This window comes from Hyla sarda, unplaced genomic scaffold (genome assembly GCF_029499605.1).
Source record: "Hyla sarda isolate aHylSar1 unplaced genomic scaffold, aHylSar1.hap1 scaffold_3245, whole genome shotgun sequence".
Lineage (NCBI taxonomy): Eukaryota > Metazoa > Chordata > Amphibia > Anura > Hylidae > Hyla > Hyla sarda.
In genome coordinates, this window is record NW_026609983.1 from 1 (window position 1) to 20,983 (window position 20,983).

The following is a 20,983-nucleotide window of genomic DNA, read 5'->3' on the forward strand; positions in this document are numbered from 1 at the left end:
CCGTGAAAGGGGCGGGCCCAACAAGGTCCCCTTCATGGGCACTATCACTGCTTGCTGTCAGGGAGGCTGCCAGACAATTTTCCATGCACACTCTGGGCTGGGGGGCAGTCAACCACCAGTACACACAGCAGAACCTAAACCCATACCATTATTGCTAAGCAGCAAGACAGGGGCCCATTGCACTCCCACGGGGCCTTTTTAAATGCAATCCATAACCCGGATTTGCCAGGAACCCTTCTTACTCCTCCTACTTGCATGTGACACTGGGCTTAGGATCTGCATAGGAAACACACACACAAGCACACACCTACCTTTGTTGCCTGCAGATGCCTCCTTGGCTGTCCCCAAACGGTATCAAACCAACACCCACGGGAAGCTGTAAGCATAGAGGACATGCCTGCACCCCATTGGACTTACCTGTGTGGGTTAAATCCGGGTTATTTGACAACCTATGGCGGTGATGGTTCTGCTCAGGCAGAGCAGTGCTGATGCTCCTCATAAAGCTGTCGCTGCTGTGAAGGTTCTAGGTGACATCACAAATCCCTATGGTTACATACACAACAAAGCTGGGTTGTTGTTGTTTACACTCTGCAAGGCCTGTGGAAGTGAGTGACATCATAGCACTGTAGTTCTGAGGGTTCTAGATGGATGCAACAATCTCCTGTTGCTTCTATGAAGGCCATAATAGACGACATCACCAAACAGCTCCATAGTCACATACACAGCAAAGGAGAGATGTTGTTTACACCTAGTGATGTCAGTGGTATTGAGTGACATCACAGCACAGTGCTAAGGCTCCTGGGCCTGGACACAGCAGCGGCTGCAATATCTCAACGGAGAATACGTTTATATATATGTGTGTGTGTGCGCGTATATATATATATATATATATATATATATATATATATATATATATTTCTCCGCCGAAATCACTTTTAAACCCATTTCCACCTTTTTTTCCCTTCTCTTCCTCTTACTTTTTTTTCACGTTTTTTTACGTTTTTCTCCTTTTCGCCTCTTTTCTGGGCGTATTATTCTTCTTTTTCTTCTTTTTTTTCGTCTAATGCATACCCCATCAGTGCAGCAATGCTTATTCAATACCGCCAGCAGATGGAGACACTGGGGGATAATTTTCTAAGGATTTATACTGATTTTTCCTGTCTGAATTTGTCGCACAGAAAGTTGCAGGCCAAATATGTGTGACATTTCTGCGACTTTAGCTTCTAGAGCATTTTTACAACATTATACATAGGTGCTGAATACATAAAAAGCGACTGTTCAGCGACAGACAAGTCGCATCGGCTGAAAGTAGGCCAGAATGTCAGTCCATGTTGGAGCAGGTTTAGATACAGTCTAAAGTATAGATCTCAAAGTCTGTGCACAGAATTTAGCAAGGGCCTCGCACCTTCTGATGCATCAGGTAGGTGCACAATAGCATAGCCTAACCCTCTGTACTTTGGTCTATATTGATGCGGGACATAGACAGCCAGCTGATGACCAATCCATTAGTGCAATGGATGGCTGGAAGCATTTGTCTTTGCCTTTGCAATACCACAGAAGCAATGCATGGTCAATGTACAGCAATGACACACCTGTGTGAACAGCCAGGAGACCCCCCCCCCCCATGTTATGTTACATAGTTACATAGTTAGTACGGTCGAAAAAAGACATATGTCCATCACGTTCAACCAGGGAATTAAGGGGTAGGGGTGTGGCGCGATATTGGGGAAGGGATGAGATTTTATATTTCTTCATAAGCATTAATCTTATTTTGTCAATTAGGAACATTCAGCACCCACCCGCTATCAAGGCAGCTGCCTATCATGTCATGCCCTACCTGCACAGGTGTGCTGGCTACTCAAATGATCCAATTAAGGAGGCCATTTAGTCAGCAGCAGCAGAAGTCCTGTGCCTGGACGCTCCAACAGGGGCCAGACACAAGCAGAAGCAGAAGCAGCAGAAGCAGCAGCAGCACCACCTTTTGTTTTTTGGCTGCAGCAGCAGCAAGGCCCACAGGGCTGGCTAGCTGGCTAGCCAGCAAGCAGGTAGCAATGAAAGTAGGAATCTTTCTTTTTAACCCTGTAAGGGGGTGGTGCACTGTACCCGAAGATACTGCCATATCGGGTCAATGCATAGGGCGACGGAAGCAAGCTTCGAAATCGGCCCCCGTTCTCAAAAATCCATTTAATATATGGTCCCCAGATAGGGGACGTATCAGATATTAAACTGATAAGAACAGATACTACACTTGATCTTAGCCAAAAGGCCGAGAAGCGATAACCGTGAAAGGGGCGGGCCCAACAAGGTCCCCTTCATGGGCACTATCACTGCTTGCTGTCAGGGAGGCTGCCAGACAATTTTCCATGCACACTCTGGGCTGGGGGGCAGTCAACCACCAGTACACACAGCAGAACCTAAACCCATACCATTATTGCTAAGCAGCAAGACAGGGGCCCATTGCACTCCCACGGGGCCTTTTTAAATGCAATCCATAACCCGGATTTGCCAGGAACCCTTCTTACTCCTCCTACTTGCATGTGACACTGGGCTTAGGATCTGCATAGGAAACACACACACAAGCACACACCTACCTTTGTTGCCTGCAGATGCCTCCTTGGCTGTCCCCAAACGGTATCAAACCAACACCCACGGGAAGCTGTAAGCATAGAGGACATGCCTGCACCCCATTGGACTTACCTGTGTGGGTTAAATCCGGGTTATTTGACAACCTATGGCGGTGATGGTTCTGCTCAGGCAGAGCAGTGCTGATGCTCCTCATAAAGCTGTCGCTGCTGTGAAGGTTCTAGGTGACATCACAAATCCCTATGGTTACATACACAACAAAGCTGGGTTGTTGTTGTTTACACTCTGCAAGGCCTGTGGAAGTGAGTGACATCATAGCACTGTAGTTCTGAGGGTTCTAGATGGATGCAACAATCTCCTGTTGCTTCTATGAAGGCCATAATAGACGACATCACCAAACAGCTCCATAGTCACATACACAGCAAAGGAGAGATGTTGTTTACACCTAGTGATGTCAGTGGTATTGAGTGACATCACAGCACAGTGCTAAGGCTCCTGGGCCTGGACACAGCAGCGGCTGCAATATCTCAACGGAGAATACGTTTATATATATGTGTGTGTGTGCGCGTATATATATATATATATATATATATATATATATATATATATATTCTCCGCCGAAATCACTTTTAAACCCATTTCCACCTTTTTTTCCCTTCTCTTCCTCTTACTTTTTTTTCACGTTTTTTTACGTTTTTCTCCTTTTCGCCTCTTTTCTGGGCGTATTATTCTTCTTTTTCTTCTTTTTTTTCGTCTAATGCATACCCCATCAGTGCAGCAATGCTTATTCAATACCGCCAGCAGATGGAGACACTGGGGGATAATTTTCTAAGGATTTATACTGATTTTTCCTGTCTGAATTTGTCGCACAGAAAGTTGCAGGCCAAATATGTGTGACATTTCTGCGACTTTAGCTTCTAGAGCATTTTTACAACATTATACATAGGTGCTGAATACATAAAAAGCGACTGTTCAGCGACAGACAAGTCGCATCGGCTGAAAGTAGGCCAGAATGTCAGTCCATGTTGGAGCAGGTTTAGATACAGTCTAAAGTATAGATCTCAAAGTCTGTGCACAGAATTTAGCAAGGGCCTCGCACCTTCTGATGCATCAGGTAGGTGCACAATAGCATAGCCTAACCCTCTGTACTTTGGTCTATATTGATGCGGGACATAGACAGCCAGCTGATGACCAATCCATTAGTGCAATGGATGGCTGGAAGCATTTGTCTTTGCCTTTGCAATACCACAGAAGCAATGCATGGTCAATGTACAGCAATGACACACCTGTGTGAACAGCCAGGAGACCCCCCCCCCCCATGTTATGTTACATAGTTACATAGTTAGTACGGTCGAAAAAAGACATATGTCCATCACGTTCAACCAGGGAATTAAGGGGTAGGGGTGTGGCGCGATATTGGGGAAGGGATGAGATTTTATATTTCTTCATAAGCATTAATCTTATTTTGTCAATTAGGAACATTCAGCACCCACCCGCTATCAAGGCAGCTGCCTATCATGTCATGCCCTACCTGCACAGGTGTGCTGGCTACTCAAATGATCCAATTAAGGAGGCCATTTAGTCAGCAGCAGCAGAAGTCCTGTGCCTGGACGCTCCAACAGGGGCCAGACACAAGCAGAAGCAGAAGCAGCAGAAGCAGCAGCAGCACCACCTTTTGTTTTTTGGCTGCAGCAGCAGCAAGGCCCACAGGGCTGGCTAGCTGGCTAGCCAGCAAGCAGGTAGCAATGAAAGTAGGAATCTTTCTTTTTAACCCTGTAAGGGGGTGGTGCACTGTACCCGAAGATACTGCCATATCGGGTCAATGCATAGGGCGACGGAAGCAAGCTTCGAAATCGGCCCCCGTTCTCAAAAATCCATTTAATATATGGTCCCCAGATAGGGGACGTATCAGATATTAAACTGATAAGAACAGATACTACACTTGATCTTAGCCAAAAGGCCGAGAAGCGATAACCGTGAAAGGGGCGGGCCCAACAAGGTCCCCTTCATGGGCACTATCACTGCTTGCTGTCAGGGAGGCTGCCAGACAATTTTCCATGCACACTCTGGGCTGGGGGGCAGTCAACCACCAGTACACACAGCAGAACCTAAACCCATACCATTATTGCTAAGCAGCAAGACAGGGGCCCATTGCACTCCCACGGGGCCTTTTTAAATGCAATCCATAACCCGGATTTGCCAGGAACCCTTCTTACTCCTCCTACTTGCATGTGACACTGGGCTTAGGATCTGCATAGGAAACACACACACAAGCACACACCTACCTTTGTTGCCTGCAGATGCCTCCTTGGCTGTCCCCAAACGGTATCAAACCAACACCCACGGGAAGCTGTAAGCATAGAGGACATGCCTGCACCCCATTGGACTTACCTGTGTGGGTTAAATCCGGGTTATTTGACAACCTATGGCGGTGATGGTTCTGCTCAGGCAGAGCAGTGCTGATGCTCCTCATAAAGCTGTCGCTGCTGTGAAGGTTCTAGGTGACATCACAAATCCCTATGGTTACATACACAACAAAGCTGGGTTGTTGTTGTTTACACTCTGCAAGGCCTGTGGAAGTGAGTGACATCATAGCACTGTAGTTCTGAGGGTTCTAGATGGATGCAACAATCTCCTGTTGCTTCTATGAAGGCCATAATAGACGACATCACCAAACAGCTCCATAGTCACATACACAGCAAAGGAGAGATGTTGTTTACACCTAGTGATGTCAGTGGTATTGAGTGACATCACAGCACAGTGCTAAGGCTCCTGGGCCTGGACACAGCAGCGGCTGCAATATCTCAACGGAGAATACGTTTATATATATGTGTGTGTGTGCGCGTATATATATATATATATATATATATATATATATATATATATATATATTTCTCCGCCGAAATCACTTTTAAACCCATTTCCACCTTTTTTTCCCTTCTCTTCCTCTTACTTTTTTTTCACGTTTTTTTACGTTTTTCTCCTTTTCGCCTCTTTTCTGGGCGTATTATTCTTCTTTTTCTTCTTTTTTTTCGTCTAATGCATACCCCATCAGTGCAGCAATGCTTATTCAATACCGCCAGCAGATGGAGACACTGGGGGATAATTTTCTAAGGATTTATACTGATTTTTCCTGTCTGAATTTGTCGCACAGAAAGTTGCAGGCCAAATATGTGTGACATTTCTGCGACTTTAGCTTCTAGAGCATTTTTACAACATTATACATAGGTGCTGAATACATAAAAAGCGACTGTTCAGCGACAGACAAGTCGCATCGGCTGAAAGTAGGCCAGAATGTCAGTCCATGTTGGAGCAGGTTTAGATACAGTCTAAAGTATAGATCTCAAAGTCTGTGCACAGAATTTAGCAAGGGCCTCGCACCTTCTGATGCATCAGGTAGGTGCACAATAGCATAGCCTAACCCTCTGTACTTTGGTCTATATTGATGCGGGACATAGACAGCCAGCTGATGACCAATCCATTAGTGCAATGGATGGCTGGAAGCATTTGTCTTTGCCTTTGCAATACCACAGAAGCAATGCATGGTCAATGTACAGCAATGACACACCTGTGTGAACAGCCAGGAGACCCCCCCCCCCCATGTTATGTTACATAGTTACATAGTTAGTACGGTCGAAAAAAGACATATGTCCATCACGTTCAACCAGGGAATTAAGGGGTAGGGGTGTGGCGCGATATTGGGGAAGGGATGAGATTTTATATTTCTTCATAAGCATTAATCTTATTTTGTCAATTAGGAACATTCAGCACCCACCCGCTATCAAGGCAGCTGCCTATCATGTCATGCCCTACCTGCACAGGTGTGCTGGCTACTCAAATGATCCAATTAAGGAGGCCATTTAGTCAGCAGCAGCAGAAGTCCTGTGCCTGGACGCTCCAACAGGGGCCAGACACAAGCAGAAGCAGAAGCAGCAGAAGCAGCAGCAGCACCACCTTTTGTTTTTTGGCTGCAGCAGCAGCAAGGCCCACAGGGCTGGCTAGCTGGCTAGCCAGCAAGCAGGTAGCAATGAAAGTAGGAATCTTTCTTTTTAACCCTGTAAGGGGGTGGTGCACTGTACCCGAAGATACTGCCATATCGGGTCAATGCATAGGGCGACGGAAGCAAGCTTCGAAATCGGCCCCCGTTCTCAAAAATCCATTTAATATATGGTCCCCAGATAGGGGACGTATCAGATATTAAACTGATAAGAACAGATACTACACTTGATCTTAGCCAAAAGGCCGAGAAGCGATAACCGTGAAAGGGGCGGGCCCAACAAGGTCCCCTTCATGGGCACTATCACTGCTTGCTGTCAGGGAGGCTGCCAGACAATTTTCCATGCACACTCTGGGCTGGGGGGCAGTCAACCACCAGTACACACAGCAGAACCTAAACCCATACCATTATTGCTAAGCAGCAAGACAGGGGCCCATTGCACTCCCACGGGGCCTTTTTAAATGCAATCCATAACCCGGATTTGCCAGGAACCCTTCTTACTCCTCCTACTTGCATGTGACACTGGGCTTAGGATCTGCATAGGAAACACACACACAAGCACACACCTACCTTTGTTGCCTGCAGATGCCTCCTTGGCTGTCCCCAAACGGTATCAAACCAACACCCACGGGAAGCTGTAAGCATAGAGGACATGCCTGCACCCCATTGGACTTACCTGTGTGGGTTAAATCCGGGTTATTTGACAACCTATGGCGGTGATGGTTCTGCTCAGGCAGAGCAGTGCTGATGCTCCTCATAAAGCTGTCGCTGCTGTGAAGGTTCTAGGTGACATCACAAATCCCTATGGTTACATACACAACAAAGCTGGGTTGTTGTTGTTTACACTCTGCAAGGCCTGTGGAAGTGAGTGACATCATAGCACTGTAGTTCTGAGGGTTCTAGATGGATGCAACAATCTCCTGTTGCTTCTATGAAGGCCATAATAGACGACATCACCAAACAGCTCCATAGTCACATACACAGCAAAGGAGAGATGTTGTTTACACCTAGTGATGTCAGTGGTATTGAGTGACATCACAGCACAGTGCTAAGGCTCCTGGGCCTGGACACAGCAGCGGCTGCAATATCTCAACGGAGAATACGTTTATATATATGTGTGTGTGTGCGCGTATATATATATATATATATATATATATATATATATATATATATATATATATATATATATATATTTCTCCGCCGAAATCACTTTTAAACCCATTTCCACCTTTTTTTCCCTTCTCTTCCTCTTACTTTTTTTTCACGTTTTTTTACGTTTTTCTCCTTTTCGCCTCTTTTCTGGGCGTATTATTCTTCTTTTTCTTCTTTTTTTTCGTCTAATGCATACCCCATCAGTGCAGCAATGCTTATTCAATACCGCCAGCAGATGGAGACACTGGGGGATAATTTTCTAAGGATTTATACTGATTTTTCCTGTCTGAATTTGTCGCACAGAAAGTTGCAGGCCAAATATGTGTGACATTTCTGCGACTTTAGCTTCTAGAGCATTTTTACAACATTATACATAGGTGCTGAATACATAAAAAGCGACTGTTCAGCGACAGACAAGTCGCATCGGCTGAAAGTAGGCCAGAATGTCAGTCCATGTTGGAGCAGGTTTAGATACAGTCTAAAGTATAGATCTCAAAGTCTGTGCACAGAATTTAGCAAGGGCCTCGCACCTTCTGATGCATCAGGTAGGTGCACAATAGCATAGCCTAACCCTCTGTACTTTGGTCTATATTGATGCGGGACATAGACAGCCAGCTGATGACCAATCCATTAGTGCAATGGATGGCTGGAAGCATTTGTCTTTGCCTTTGCAATACCACAGAAGCAATGCATGGTCAATGTACAGCAATGACACACCTGTGTGAACAGCCAGGAGACCCCCCCCCCCCATGTTATGTTACATAGTTACATAGTTAGTACGGTCGAAAAAAGACATATGTCCATCACGTTCAACCAGGGAATTAAGGGGTAGGGGTGTGGCGCGATATTGGGGAAGGGATGAGATTTTATATTTCTTCATAAGCATTAATCTTATTTTGTCAATTAGGAACATTCAGCACCCACCCGCTATCAAGGCAGCTGCCTATCATGTCATGCCCTACCTGCACAGGTGTGCTGGCTACTCAAATGATCCAATTAAGGAGGCCATTTAGTCAGCAGCAGCAGAAGTCCTGTGCCTGGACGCTCCAACAGGGGCCAGACACAAGCAGAAGCAGAAGCAGCAGAAGCAGCAGCAGCACCACCTTTTGTTTTTTGGCTGCAGCAGCAGCAAGGCCCACAGGGCTGGCTAGCTGGCTAGCCAGCAAGCAGGTAGCAATGAAAGTAGGAATCTTTCTTTTTAACCCTGTAAGGGGGTGGTGCACTGTACCCGAAGATACTGCCATATCGGGTCAATGCATAGGGCGACGGAAGCAAGCTTCGAAATCGGCCCCCGTTCTCAAAAATCCATTTAATATATGGTCCCCAGATAGGGGACGTATCAGATATTAAACTGATAAGAACAGATACTACACTTGATCTTAGCCAAAAGGCCGAGAAGCGATAACCGTGAAAGGGGCGGGCCCAACAAGGTCCCCTTCATGGGCACTATCACTGCTTGCTGTCAGGGAGGCTGCCAGACAATTTTCCATGCACACTCTGGGCTGGGGGGCAGTCAACCACCAGTACACACAGCAGAACCTAAACCCATACCATTATTGCTAAGCAGCAAGACAGGGGCCCATTGCACTCCCACGGGGCCTTTTTAAATGCAATCCATAACCCGGATTTGCCAGGAACCCTTCTTACTCCTCCTACTTGCATGTGACACTGGGCTTAGGATCTGCATAGGAAACACACACACAAGCACACACCTACCTTTGTTGCCTGCAGATGCCTCCTTGGCTGTCCCCAAACGGTATCAAACCAACACCCACGGGAAGCTGTAAGCATAGAGGACATGCCTGCACCCCATTGGACTTACCTGTGTGGGTTAAATCCGGGTTATTTGACAACCTATGGCGGTGATGGTTCTGCTCAGGCAGAGCAGTGCTGATGCTCCTCATAAAGCTGTCGCTGCTGTGAAGGTTCTAGGTGACATCACAAATCCCTATGGTTACATACACAACAAAGCTGGGTTGTTGTTGTTTACACTCTGCAAGGCCTGTGGAAGTGAGTGACATCATAGCACTGTAGTTCTGAGGGTTCTAGATGGATGCAACAATCTCCTGTTGCTTCTATGAAGGCCATAATAGACGACATCACCAAACAGCTCCATAGTCACATACACAGCAAAGGAGAGATGTTGTTTACACCTAGTGATGTCAGTGGTATTGAGTGACATCACAGCACAGTGCTAAGGCTCCTGGGCCTGGACACAGCAGCGGCTGCAATATCTCAACGGAGAATACGTTTATATATATGTGTGTGTGTGCGCGTATATATATATATATATATATATATATATATATATATATATTTCTCCGCCGAAATCACTTTTAAACCCATTTCCACCTTTTTTTCCCTTCTCTTCCTCTTACTTTTTTTTCACGTTTTTTTACGTTTTTCTCCTTTTCGCCTCTTTTCTGGGCGTATTATTCTTCTTTTTCTTCTTTTTTTTCGTCTAATGCATACCCCATCAGTGCAGCAATGCTTATTCAATACCGCCAGCAGATGGAGACACTGGGGGATAATTTTCTAAGGATTTATACTGATTTTTCCTGTCTGAATTTGTCGCACAGAAAGTTGCAGGCCAAATATGTGTGACATTTCTGCGACTTTAGCTTCTAGAGCATTTTTACAACATTATACATAGGTGCTGAATACATAAAAAGCGACTGTTCAGCGACAGACAAGTCGCATCGGCTGAAAGTAGGCCAGAATGTCAGTCCATGTTGGAGCAGGTTTAGATACAGTCTAAAGTATAGATCTCAAAGTCTGTGCACAGAATTTAGCAAGGGCCTCGCACCTTCTGATGCATCAGGTAGGTGCACAATAGCATAGCCTAACCCTCTGTACTTTGGTCTATATTGATGCGGGACATAGACAGCCAGCTGATGACCAATCCATTAGTGCAATGGATGGCTGGAAGCATTTGTCTTTGCCTTTGCAATACCACAGAAGCAATGCATGGTCAATGTACAGCAATGACACACCTGTGTGAACAGCCAGGAGACCCCCCCCCCCCATGTTATGTTACATAGTTACATAGTTAGTACGGTCGAAAAAAGACATATGTCCATCACGTTCAACCAGGGAATTAAGGGGTAGGGGTGTGGCGCGATATTGGGGAAGGGATGAGATTTTATATTTCTTCATAAGCATTAATCTTATTTTGTCAATTAGGAACATTCAGCACCCACCCGCTATCAAGGCAGCTGCCTATCATGTCATGCCCTACCTGCACAGGTGTGCTGGCTACTCAAATGATCCAATTAAGGAGGCCATTTAGTCAGCAGCAGCAGAAGTCCTGTGCCTGGACGCTCCAACAGGGGCCAGACACAAGCAGAAGCAGAAGCAGCAGAAGCAGCAGCAGCACCACCTTTTGTTTTTTGGCTGCAGCAGCAGCAAGGCCCACAGGGCTGGCTAGCTGGCTAGCCAGCAAGCAGGTAGCAATGAAAGTAGGAATCTTTCTTTTTAACCCTGTAAGGGGGTGGTGCACTGTACCCGAAGATACTGCCATATCGGGTCAATGCATAGGGCGACGGAAGCAAGCTTCGAAATCGGCCCCCGTTCTCAAAAATCCATTTAATATATGGTCCCCAGATAGGGGACGTATCAGATATTAAACTGATAAGAACAGATTTTTTTTTTTTTTTTTTTTTATCTAAAGCCGAGGAACGTGCTTTCGATTCACCCAAAGTGCAAGAAAAAGTGCAAACGTGTTACACTAAAAAAACGTGCACAAAGGATGCGGTCTATCGCAAGCCCTTCTCCGATAGGAGAGAGGCCCCCCAACAAACCTTACCCTTCGCCTCCGGACCAAAAGGTTCCTGCGAGGTTCCAGGTTCGATGCCCCTTTTCGCCGAAGCTACTAGGGGACCACAAATGCTCCCGGCATCCCCCTTGGCGTTAGCCAAGGTATCTGCCCGCAGAGCCGATTACGGTAGGTACCCTGCCAAAGCAGGAGTACCCGGGGTGTTTGCAGGGAGGTGCGGAACCTAATGGCCACACACACCTCCCCTAGACCGCCAGGAGGGACACCCAGAAGGGCTACCGCATCCTGACAAATCCTGTGAACACACAACACGCAAAAAGTGACACAGTGAGACAAAAAAGAAATAAATAAGTGAATGTGTGCAGATATACTGCCCGGACATCCGGCCGGATCTATAAAAATTTCTCTGATCCTAGCCAGAAGGCCGGGAATCAAGAGGTGAGTGCCACAAGGTGAAGAGATTATGGTGCCCGTGCTTCAACCCAGTGAGTCTATTCTCCCAGTGAGTTTCGGCACCTCGGGGTCACCACTCCCCGAGGCACAAAAGTACCTCGGCTCTAGACCCTCTCAGCCTCATGGCGAGACCCGGAGGGAACAGGTCACATCGGGGCAGCCGTCGAGCTGATTCCTCAGAACCAGCCCCGGAAAGCCCTGGTACACCTGCATCCTCCATGCAGCACCCATCCCCACCAGCATGAAAACTGATAAGAACAGATACTACACTTGATCTTAGCCAAAAGGCCGAGAAGCGATAACCGTGAAAGGGGCGGGCCCAACAAGGTCCCCTTCATGGGCACTATCACTGCTTGCTGTCAGGGAGGCTGCCAGACAATTTTCCATGCACACTCTGGGCTGGGGGGCAGTCAACCACCAGTACACACAGCAGAACCTAAACCCATACCATTATTGCTAAGCAGCAAGACAGGGGCCCATTGCACTCCCACGGGGCCTTTTTAAATGCAATCCATAACCCGGATTTGCCAGGAACCCTTCTTACTCCTCCTACTTGCATGTGACACTGGGCTTAGGATCTGCATAGGAAACACACACACAAGCACACACCTACCTTTGTTGCCTGCAGATGCCTCCTTGGCTGTCCCCAAACGGTATCAAACCAACACCCACGGGAAGCTGTAAGCATAGAGGACATGCCTGCACCCCATTGGACTTACCTGTGTGGGTTAAATCCGGGTTATTTGACAACCTATGGCGGTGATGGTTCTGCTCAGGCAGAGCAGTGCTGATGCTCCTCATAAAGCTGTCGCTGCTGTGAAGGTTCTAGGTGACATCACAAATCCCTATGGTTACATACACAACAAAGCTGGGTTGTTGTTGTTTACACTCTGCAAGGCCTGTGGAAGTGAGTGACATCATAGCACTGTAGTTCTGAGGGTTCTAGATGGATGCAACAATCTCCTGTTGCTTCTATGAAGGCCATAATAGACGACATCACCAAACAGCTCCATAGTCACATACACAGCAAAGGAGAGATGTTGTTTACACCTAGTGATGTCAGTGGTATTGAGTGACATCACAGCACAGTGCTAAGGCTCCTGGGCCTGGACACAGCAGCGGCTGCAATATCTCAACGGAGAATACGTTTATATATATGTGTGTGTGTGCGCGTATATATATATATATATATATATATATATATATATATATATATTTCTCCGCCGAAATCACTTTTAAACCCATTTCCACCTTTTTTTCCCTTCTCTTCCTCTTACTTTTTTTTCACGTTTTTTTACGTTTTTCTCCTTTTCGCCTCTTTTCTGGGCGTATTATTCTTCTTTTTCTTCTTTTTTTTCGTCTAATGCATACCCCATCAGTGCAGCAATGCTTATTCAATACCGCCAGCAGATGGAGACACTGGGGGATAATTTTCTAAGGATTTATACTGATTTTTCCTGTCTGAATTTGTCGCACAGAAAGTTGCAGGCCAAATATGTGTGACATTTCTGCGACTTTAGCTTCTAGAGCATTTTTACAACATTATACATAGGTGCTGAATACATAAAAAGCGACTGTTCAGCGACAGACAAGTCGCATCGGCTGAAAGTAGGCCAGAATGTCAGTCCATGTTGGAGCAGGTTTAGATACAGTCTAAAGTATAGATCTCAAAGTCTGTGCACAGAATTTAGCAAGGGCCTCGCACCTTCTGATGCATCAGGTAGGTGCACAATAGCATAGCCTAACCCTCTGTACTTTGGTCTATATTGATGCGGGACATAGACAGCCAGCTGATGACCAATCCATTAGTGCAATGGATGGCTGGAAGCATTTGTCTTTGCCTTTGCAATACCACAGAAGCAATGCATGGTCAATGTACAGCAATGACACACCTGTGTGAACAGCCAGGAGACCCCCCCCCCCCCATGTTATGTTACATAGTTACATAGTTAGTACGGTCGAAAAAAGACATATGTCCATCACGTTCAACCAGGGAATTAAGGGGTAGGGGTGTGGCGCGATATTGGGGAAGGGATGAGATTTTATATTTCTTCATAAGCATTAATCTTATTTTGTCAATTAGGAACATTCAGCACCCACCCGCTATCAAGGCAGCTGCCTATCATGTCATGCCCTACCTGCACAGGTGTGCTGGCTACTCAAATGATCCAATTAAGGAGGCCATTTAGTCAGCAGCAGCAGAAGTCCTGTGCCTGGACGCTCCAACAGGGGCCAGACACAAGCAGAAGCAGAAGCAGCAGAAGCAGCAGCAGCACCACCTTTTGTTTTTTGGCTGCAGCAGCAGCAAGGCCCACAGGGCTGGCTAGCTGGCTAGCCAGCAAGCAGGTAGCAATGAAAGTAGGAATCTTTCTTTTTAACCCTGTAAGGGGGTGGTGCACTGTACCCGAAGATACTGCCATATCGGGTCAATGCATAGGGCGACGGAAGCAAGCTTCAAAATCGGCCCCCGTTCTCAAAAATCCATTTAATATATGGTCCCCAGATAGGGGACGTATCAGATATTAAACTGATAAGAACAGATACTACACTTGATCTTAGCCAAAAGGCCGAGAAGCGATAACCGTGAAAGGGGCGGGCCCAACAAGGTCCCCTTCATGGGCACTATCACTGCTTGCTGTCAGGGAGGCTGCCAGACAATTTTCCATGCACACTCTGGGCTGGGGGGCAGTCAACCACCAGTACACACAGCAGAACCTAAACCCATACCATTATTGCTAAGCAGCAAGACAGGGGCCCATTGCACTCCCACGGGGCCTTTTTAAATGCAATCCATAACCCGGATTTGCCAGGAACCCTTCTTACTCCTCCTACTTGCATGTGACACTGGGCTTAGGATCTGCATAGGAAACACACACACAAGCACACACCTACCTTTGTTGCCTGCAGATGCCTCCTTGGCTGTCCCCAAACGGTATCAAACCAACACCCACGGGAAGCTGTAAGCATAGAGGACATGCCTGCACCCCATTGGACTTACCTGTGTGGGTTAAATCCGGGTTATTTGACAACCTATGGCGGTGATGGTTCTGCTCAGGCAGAGCAGTGCTGATGCTCCTCATAAAGCTGTCGCTGCTGTGAAGGTTCTAGGTGACATCACAAATCCCTATGGTTACATACACAACAAAGCTGGGTTGTTGTTGTTTACACTCTGCAAGGCCTGTGGAAGTGAGTGACATCATAGCACTGTAGTTCTGAGGGTTCTAGATGGATGCAACAATCTCCTGTTGCTTCTATGAAGGCCATAATAGACGACATCACCAAACAGCTCCATAGTCACATACACAGCAAAGGAGAGATGTTGTTTACACCTAGTGATGTCAGTGGTATTGAGTGACATCACAGCACAGTGCTAAGGCTCCTGGGCCTGGACACAGCAGCGGCTGCAATATCTCAACGGAGAATACGTTTATATATATGTGTGTGTGTGCGCGTATATATATATATATATATATATATATATATATATATATATATATATTTCTCCGCCGAAATCACTTTTAAACCCATTTCCACCTTTTTTTCCCTTCTCTTCCTCTTACTTTTTTTTCACGTTTTTTTACGTTTTTCTCCTTTTCGCCTCTTTTCTGGGCGTATTATTCTTCTTTTTCTTCTTTTTTTTCGTCTAATGCATACCCCATCAGTGCAGCAATGCTTATTCAATACCGCCAGCAGATGGAGACACTGGGGGATAATTTTCTAAGGATTTATACTGATTTTTCCTGTCTGAATTTGTCGCACAGAAAGTTGCAGGCCAAATATGTGTGACATTTCTGCGACTTTAGCTTCTAGAGCATTTTTACAACATTATACATAGGTGCTGAATACATAAAAAGCGACTGTTCAGCGACAGACAAGTCGCATCGGCTGAAAGTAGGCCAGAATGTCAGTCCATGTTGGAGCAGGTTTAGATACAGTCTAAAGTATAGATCTCAAAGTCTGTGCACAGAATTTAGCAAGGGCCTCGCACCTTCTGATGCATCAGGTAGGTGCACAATAGCATAGCCTAACCCTCTGTACTTTGGTCTATATTGATGCGGGACATAGACAGCCAGCTGATGACCAATCCATTAGTGCAATGGATGGCTGGAAGCATTTGTCTTTGCCTTTGCAATACCACAGAAGCAATGCATGGTCAATGTACAGCAATGACACACCTGTGTGAACAGCCAGGAGACCCCCCCCCCCATGTTATGTTACATAGTTACATAGTTAGTACGGTCGAAAAAAGACATATGTCCATCACGTTCAACCAGGGAATTAAGGGGTAGGGGTGTGGCGCGATATTGGGGAAGGGATGAGATTTTATATTTCTTCATAAGCATTAATCTTATTTTGTCAATTAGGAACATTCAGCACCCACCCGCTATCAAGGCAGCTGCCTATCATGTCATGCCCTACCTGCACAGGTGTGCTGGCTACTCAAATGATCCAATTAAGGAGGCCATTTAGTCAGCAGCAGCAGAAGTCCTGTGCCTGGACGCTCCAACAGGGGCCAGACACAAGCAGAAGCAGAAGCAGCAGAAGCAGCAGCAGCACCACCTTTTGTTTTTTGGCTGCAGCAGCAGCAAGGCCCACAGGGCTGGCTAGCTGGCTAGCCAGCAAGCAGGTAGCAATGAAAGTAGGAATCTTTCTTTTTAACCCTGTAAGGGGGTGGTGCACTGTACCCGAAGATACTGCCATATCGGGTCAATGCATAGGGCGACGGAAGCAAGCTTCGAAATCGGCCCCCGTTCTCAAAAATCCATTTAATATATGGTCCCCAGATAGGGGACGTATCAGATATTAAACTGATAAGAACAGATACTACACTTGATCTTAGCCAAAAGGCCGAGAAGCGATAACCGTGAAAGGGGCGGGCCCAACAAGGTCCCCTTCATGGGCACTATCACTGCTTGCTGTCAGGGAGGCTGCCAGACAATTTTCCATGCACACTCTGGGCTGGGGGGCAGTCAACCACCAGTACACACAGCAGAACCTAAACCCATACCATTATTGCTAAGCAGCAAGACAGGGGCCCATTGCACTCCCACGGGGCCTTTTTAAATGCAATCCATAACCCGGATTTGCCAGGAACCCTTCTTACTCCTCCTACTTGCATGTGACACTGGGCTTAGGATCTGCATAGGAAACACACACACAAGCACACACCTACCTTTGTTGCCTGCAGATGCCTCCTTGGCTGTCCCCAAACGGTATCAAACCAACACCCACGGGAAGCTGTAAGCATAGAGGACATGCCTGCACCCCATTGGACTTACCTGTGTGGGTTAAATCCGGGTTATTTGACAACCTATGGCGGTGATGGTTCTGCTCAGGCAGAGCAGTGCTGATGCTCCTCATAAAGCTGTCGCTGCTGTGAAGGTTCTAGGTGACATCACAAATCCCTATGGTTACATACACAACAAAGCTGGGTTGTTGTTGTTTACACTCTGCAAGGCCTGTGGAAGTGAGTGACATCATAGCACTGTAGTTCTGAGGGTTCTAGATGGATGCAACAATCTCCTGTTGCTTCTATGAAGGCCATAATAGACGACATCACCAAACAGCTCCATAGTCACATACACAGCAAAGGAGAGATGTTGTTTACACCTAGTGATGTCAGTGGTATTGAGTGACATCACAGCACAGTGCTAAGGCTCCTGGGCCTGGACACAGCAGCGGCTGCAATATCTCAACGGAGAATACGTTTATATATATGTGTGTGTGTGCGCGTATATATATATATATATATATATATATATATATATATATATATATTTCTCCGCCGAAATCACTTTTAAACCCATTTCCACCTTTTTTTCCCTTCTCTTCCTCTTACTTTTTTTTCACGTTTTTTTACGTTTTTCTCCTTTTCGCCTCTTTTCTGGGCGTATTATTCTTCTTTTTCTTCTTTTTTTTCGTCTAATGCATACCCCATCAGTGCAGCAATGCTTATTCAATACCGCCAGCAGATGGAGACACTGGGGGATAATTTTCTAAGGATTTATACTGATTTTTCCTGTCTGAATTTGTCGCACAGAAAGTTGCAGGCCAAATATGTGTGACATTTCTGCGACTTTAGCTTCTAGAGCATTTTTACAACATTATACATAGGTGCTGAATACATAAAAAGCGACTGTTCAGCGACAGACAAGTCGCATCGGCTGAAAGTAGGCCAGAATGTCAGTCCATGTTGGAGCAGGTTTAGATACAGTCTAAAGTATAGATCTCAAAGTCTGTGCACAGAATTTAGCAAGGGCCTCGCACCTTCTGATGCATCAGGTAGGTGCACAATAGCATAGCCTAACCCTCTGTACTTTGGTCTATATTGATGCGGGACATAGACAGCCAGCTGATGACCAATCCATTAGTGCAATGGATGGCTGGAAGCATTTGTCTTTGCCTTTGCAATACCACAGAAGCAATGCATGGTCAATGTACAGCAATGACACACCTGTGTGAACAGCCAGGAGACCCCCCCCCCCCATGTTATGTTACATAGTTACATAGTTAGTACGGTCGAAAAAAGACATATGTCCATCACGTTCAACCAGGGAATTAAGGGGTAGGGGTGTGGCGCGATATTGGGGAAGGGATGAGATTTTATATTTCTTCATAAGCATTAATCTTATTTTGTCAATTAGGAACATTCAGCACCCACCCGCTATCAAGGCAGCTGCCTATCATGTCATGCCCTACCTGCACAGGTGTGCTGGCTACTCAAATGATCCAATTAAGGAGGCCATTTAGTCAGCAGCAGCAGAAGTCCTGTGCCTGGACGCTCCAACAGGGGCCAGACACAAGCAGAAGCAGAAGCAGCAGAAGCAGCAGCAGCACCACCTTTTGTTTTTTGGCTGCAGCAGCAGCAAGGCCCACAGGGCTGGCTAGCTGGCTAGCCAGCAAGCAGGTAGCAATGAAAGTAGGAATCTTTCTTTTTAACCCTGTAAGGGGGTGGTGCACTGTACCCGAAGATACTGCCATATCGGGTCAATGCATAGGGCGACGGAAGCAAGCTTCGAAATCGGCCCCCGTTCTCAAAAATCCATTTAATATATGGTCCCCAGATAGGGGACGTATCAGATATTAAACTGATAAGAACAGATACTACACTTGATCTTAGCCAAAAGGCCGAGAAGCGATAACCGTGAAAGGGGCGGGCCCAACAAGGTCCCCTTCATGGGCACTATCACTGCTTGCTGTCAGGGAGGCTGCCAGACAATTTTCCATGCACACTCTGGGCTGGGGGGCAGTCAACCACCAGTACACACAGCAGAACCTAAACCCATACCATTATTGCTAAGCAGCAAGACAGGGGCCCATTGCACTCCCACGGGGCCTTTTTAAATGCAATCCATAACCCGGATTTGCCAGGAACCCTTCTTACTCCTCCTACTTGCATGTGACACTGGGCTTAGGATCTGCATAGGAAACACACACACAAGCACACACCTACCTTTGTTGCCTGCAGATGCCTCCTTGGCTGTCCCCAAACGGTATCAAACCAACACCCACGGGAAGCTGTAAGCATAGAGGACATGCCTGCACCCCATTGGACTTACCTGTGTGGGTTAAATCCGGGTTATTTGACAACCTATGGCGGTGATGGTTCTGCTCAGGCAGAGCAGTGCTGATGCTCCTCATAAAGCTGTCGCTGCTGTGAAGGTTCTAGGTGACATCACAAATCCCTATGGTTACATACACAACAAAGCTGGGTTGTTGTTGTTTACACTCTGCAAGGCCTGTGGAAGTGAGTGACATCATAGCACTGTAGTTCTGAGGGTTCTAGATGGATGCAACAATCTCCTGTTGCTTCTATGAAGGCCATAATAGACGACATCACCAAACAGCTCCATAGTCACATACACAGCAAAGGAGAGATGTTGTTTACACCTAGTGATGTCAGTGGTATTGAGTGACATCACAGCACAGTGCTAAGGCTCCTGGGCCTGGACACAGCAGCGGCTGCAATATCTCAACGGAGAATACGTTTATATATATGTGTGTGTGTGCGCGTATATATATATATATATATATATATATATATATATATATATATCTTCTCCGCCGAAATCACTTTTAAACCCATTTCCACCTTTTTTTCCCTTCTCTTCCTCTTACTTTTTTTTCACGTTTTTTTACGTTTTTCTCCTTTTCGCCTCTTTTCTGGGCGTATTATTCTTCTTTTTCTTCTTTTTTTTCGTCTAATGCATACCCCATCAGTGCAGCAATGCTTATTCAATACCGCCAGCAGATGGAGACACTGGGGGATAATTTTCTAAGGATTTATACTGATTTTTCCTGTCTGAATTTGTCGCACAGAAAGTTGCAGGCCAAATATGTGTGACATTTCTGCGACTTTAGCTTCTAGAGCATTTTTACAACATTATACATAGGTGCTGAATACATAAAAAGCGACTGTTCAGCGACAGACAAGTCGCATCGGCTGAAAGTAGGCCAGAATGTCAGTCCATGTTGGAGCAGGTTTAGATACAGTCTAAAGTATAGATCTCAAAGTCTGTGCACAGAATTTAGCAAGGGCCTCGCACCTTCTGATGCATCAGGTAGGTGCACAATAGCATAGCCTAACCCTCTGTACTTTGGTCTATATTGATGCGGGACATAGACAGCCAGCTGATGACCAATCCATTAGTGCAATGGATGGCTGGAAGCATTTGTCTTTGCCTTTGCAATACCACAGAAGCAATGCATGGTCAATGTACAGCAATGACACACCTGTGTGAACAGCCAGGAGACCCCCCCCCCCCATGTTATGTTACATAGTTACATAGTTAGTACGGTCGAAAAAAGACATATGTCCATCACGTTCAACCAGGGAATTAAGGGGTAGGGGTGTGGCGCGATATTGGGGAAGGGATGAGATTTTATATTTCTTCATAAGCATTAATCTTATTTTGTCAATTAGGAACATTCAGCACCCACCCGCTATCAAGGCAGCTGCCTATCATGTCATGCCCTACCTGCACAGGTGTGCTGGCTACTCAAATGATCCAATTAAGGAGGCC

At 46.2% G+C, this 20,983-nt stretch overlaps 8 non-coding genes and 1 pseudogene across 8 annotated transcripts; all 9 read right to left on the reverse strand.

The window, feature by feature from the left end:
- Nucleotides 1-2,087: 2,087 nt before the first annotated feature.
- LOC130329860 (U2 spliceosomal RNA) lies at nucleotides 2,088-2,278 on the reverse strand. Its single transcript, XR_008873341.1, has one exon. It is a non-coding gene; the product is annotated as a U2 spliceosomal RNA (small nuclear RNA).
- Nucleotides 2,279-4,364: 2,086 nt separating this feature from the next.
- Nucleotides 4,365-4,555, reverse strand: LOC130329861 (U2 spliceosomal RNA). The gene has a single exon (XR_008873342.1). It is a non-coding gene; the product is annotated as a U2 spliceosomal RNA (small nuclear RNA).
- A 2,091-nt stretch (nucleotides 4,556-6,646) lies between these two features.
- Nucleotides 6,647-6,837, reverse strand: LOC130329863 (U2 spliceosomal RNA). The gene has a single exon (XR_008873343.1). It is a non-coding gene; the product is annotated as a U2 spliceosomal RNA (small nuclear RNA).
- A 2,107-nt stretch (nucleotides 6,838-8,944) lies between these two features.
- LOC130329864 (U2 spliceosomal RNA) lies at nucleotides 8,945-9,135 on the reverse strand. The gene has a single exon (XR_008873344.1). It is a non-coding gene; the product is annotated as a U2 spliceosomal RNA (small nuclear RNA).
- A 2,085-nt stretch (nucleotides 9,136-11,220) lies between these two features.
- LOC130329858 (U2 spliceosomal RNA) lies at nucleotides 11,221-11,407 on the reverse strand. The gene has a single exon (XR_008873340.1). It is a non-coding gene; the product is annotated as a U2 spliceosomal RNA (small nuclear RNA).
- Nucleotides 11,408-12,100: 693 nt separating this feature from the next.
- On the reverse strand, nucleotides 12,101-12,260 carry LOC130329859 (U2 spliceosomal RNA; annotated as a pseudogene).
- A 2,088-nt stretch (nucleotides 12,261-14,348) lies between these two features.
- Nucleotides 14,349-14,539, reverse strand: LOC130329855 (U2 spliceosomal RNA). The gene has a single exon (XR_008873337.1). It is a non-coding gene; the product is annotated as a U2 spliceosomal RNA (small nuclear RNA).
- Nucleotides 14,540-16,629: 2,090 nt separating this feature from the next.
- On the reverse strand, nucleotides 16,630-16,820 carry LOC130329856 (U2 spliceosomal RNA). The gene has a single exon (XR_008873338.1). It is a non-coding gene; the product is annotated as a U2 spliceosomal RNA (small nuclear RNA).
- A 2,089-nt stretch (nucleotides 16,821-18,909) lies between these two features.
- On the reverse strand, nucleotides 18,910-19,100 carry LOC130329857 (U2 spliceosomal RNA). Its single transcript, XR_008873339.1, has one exon. It is a non-coding gene; the product is annotated as a U2 spliceosomal RNA (small nuclear RNA).
- Between the last annotated feature and the right edge of the window lie 1,883 nt (nucleotides 19,101-20,983).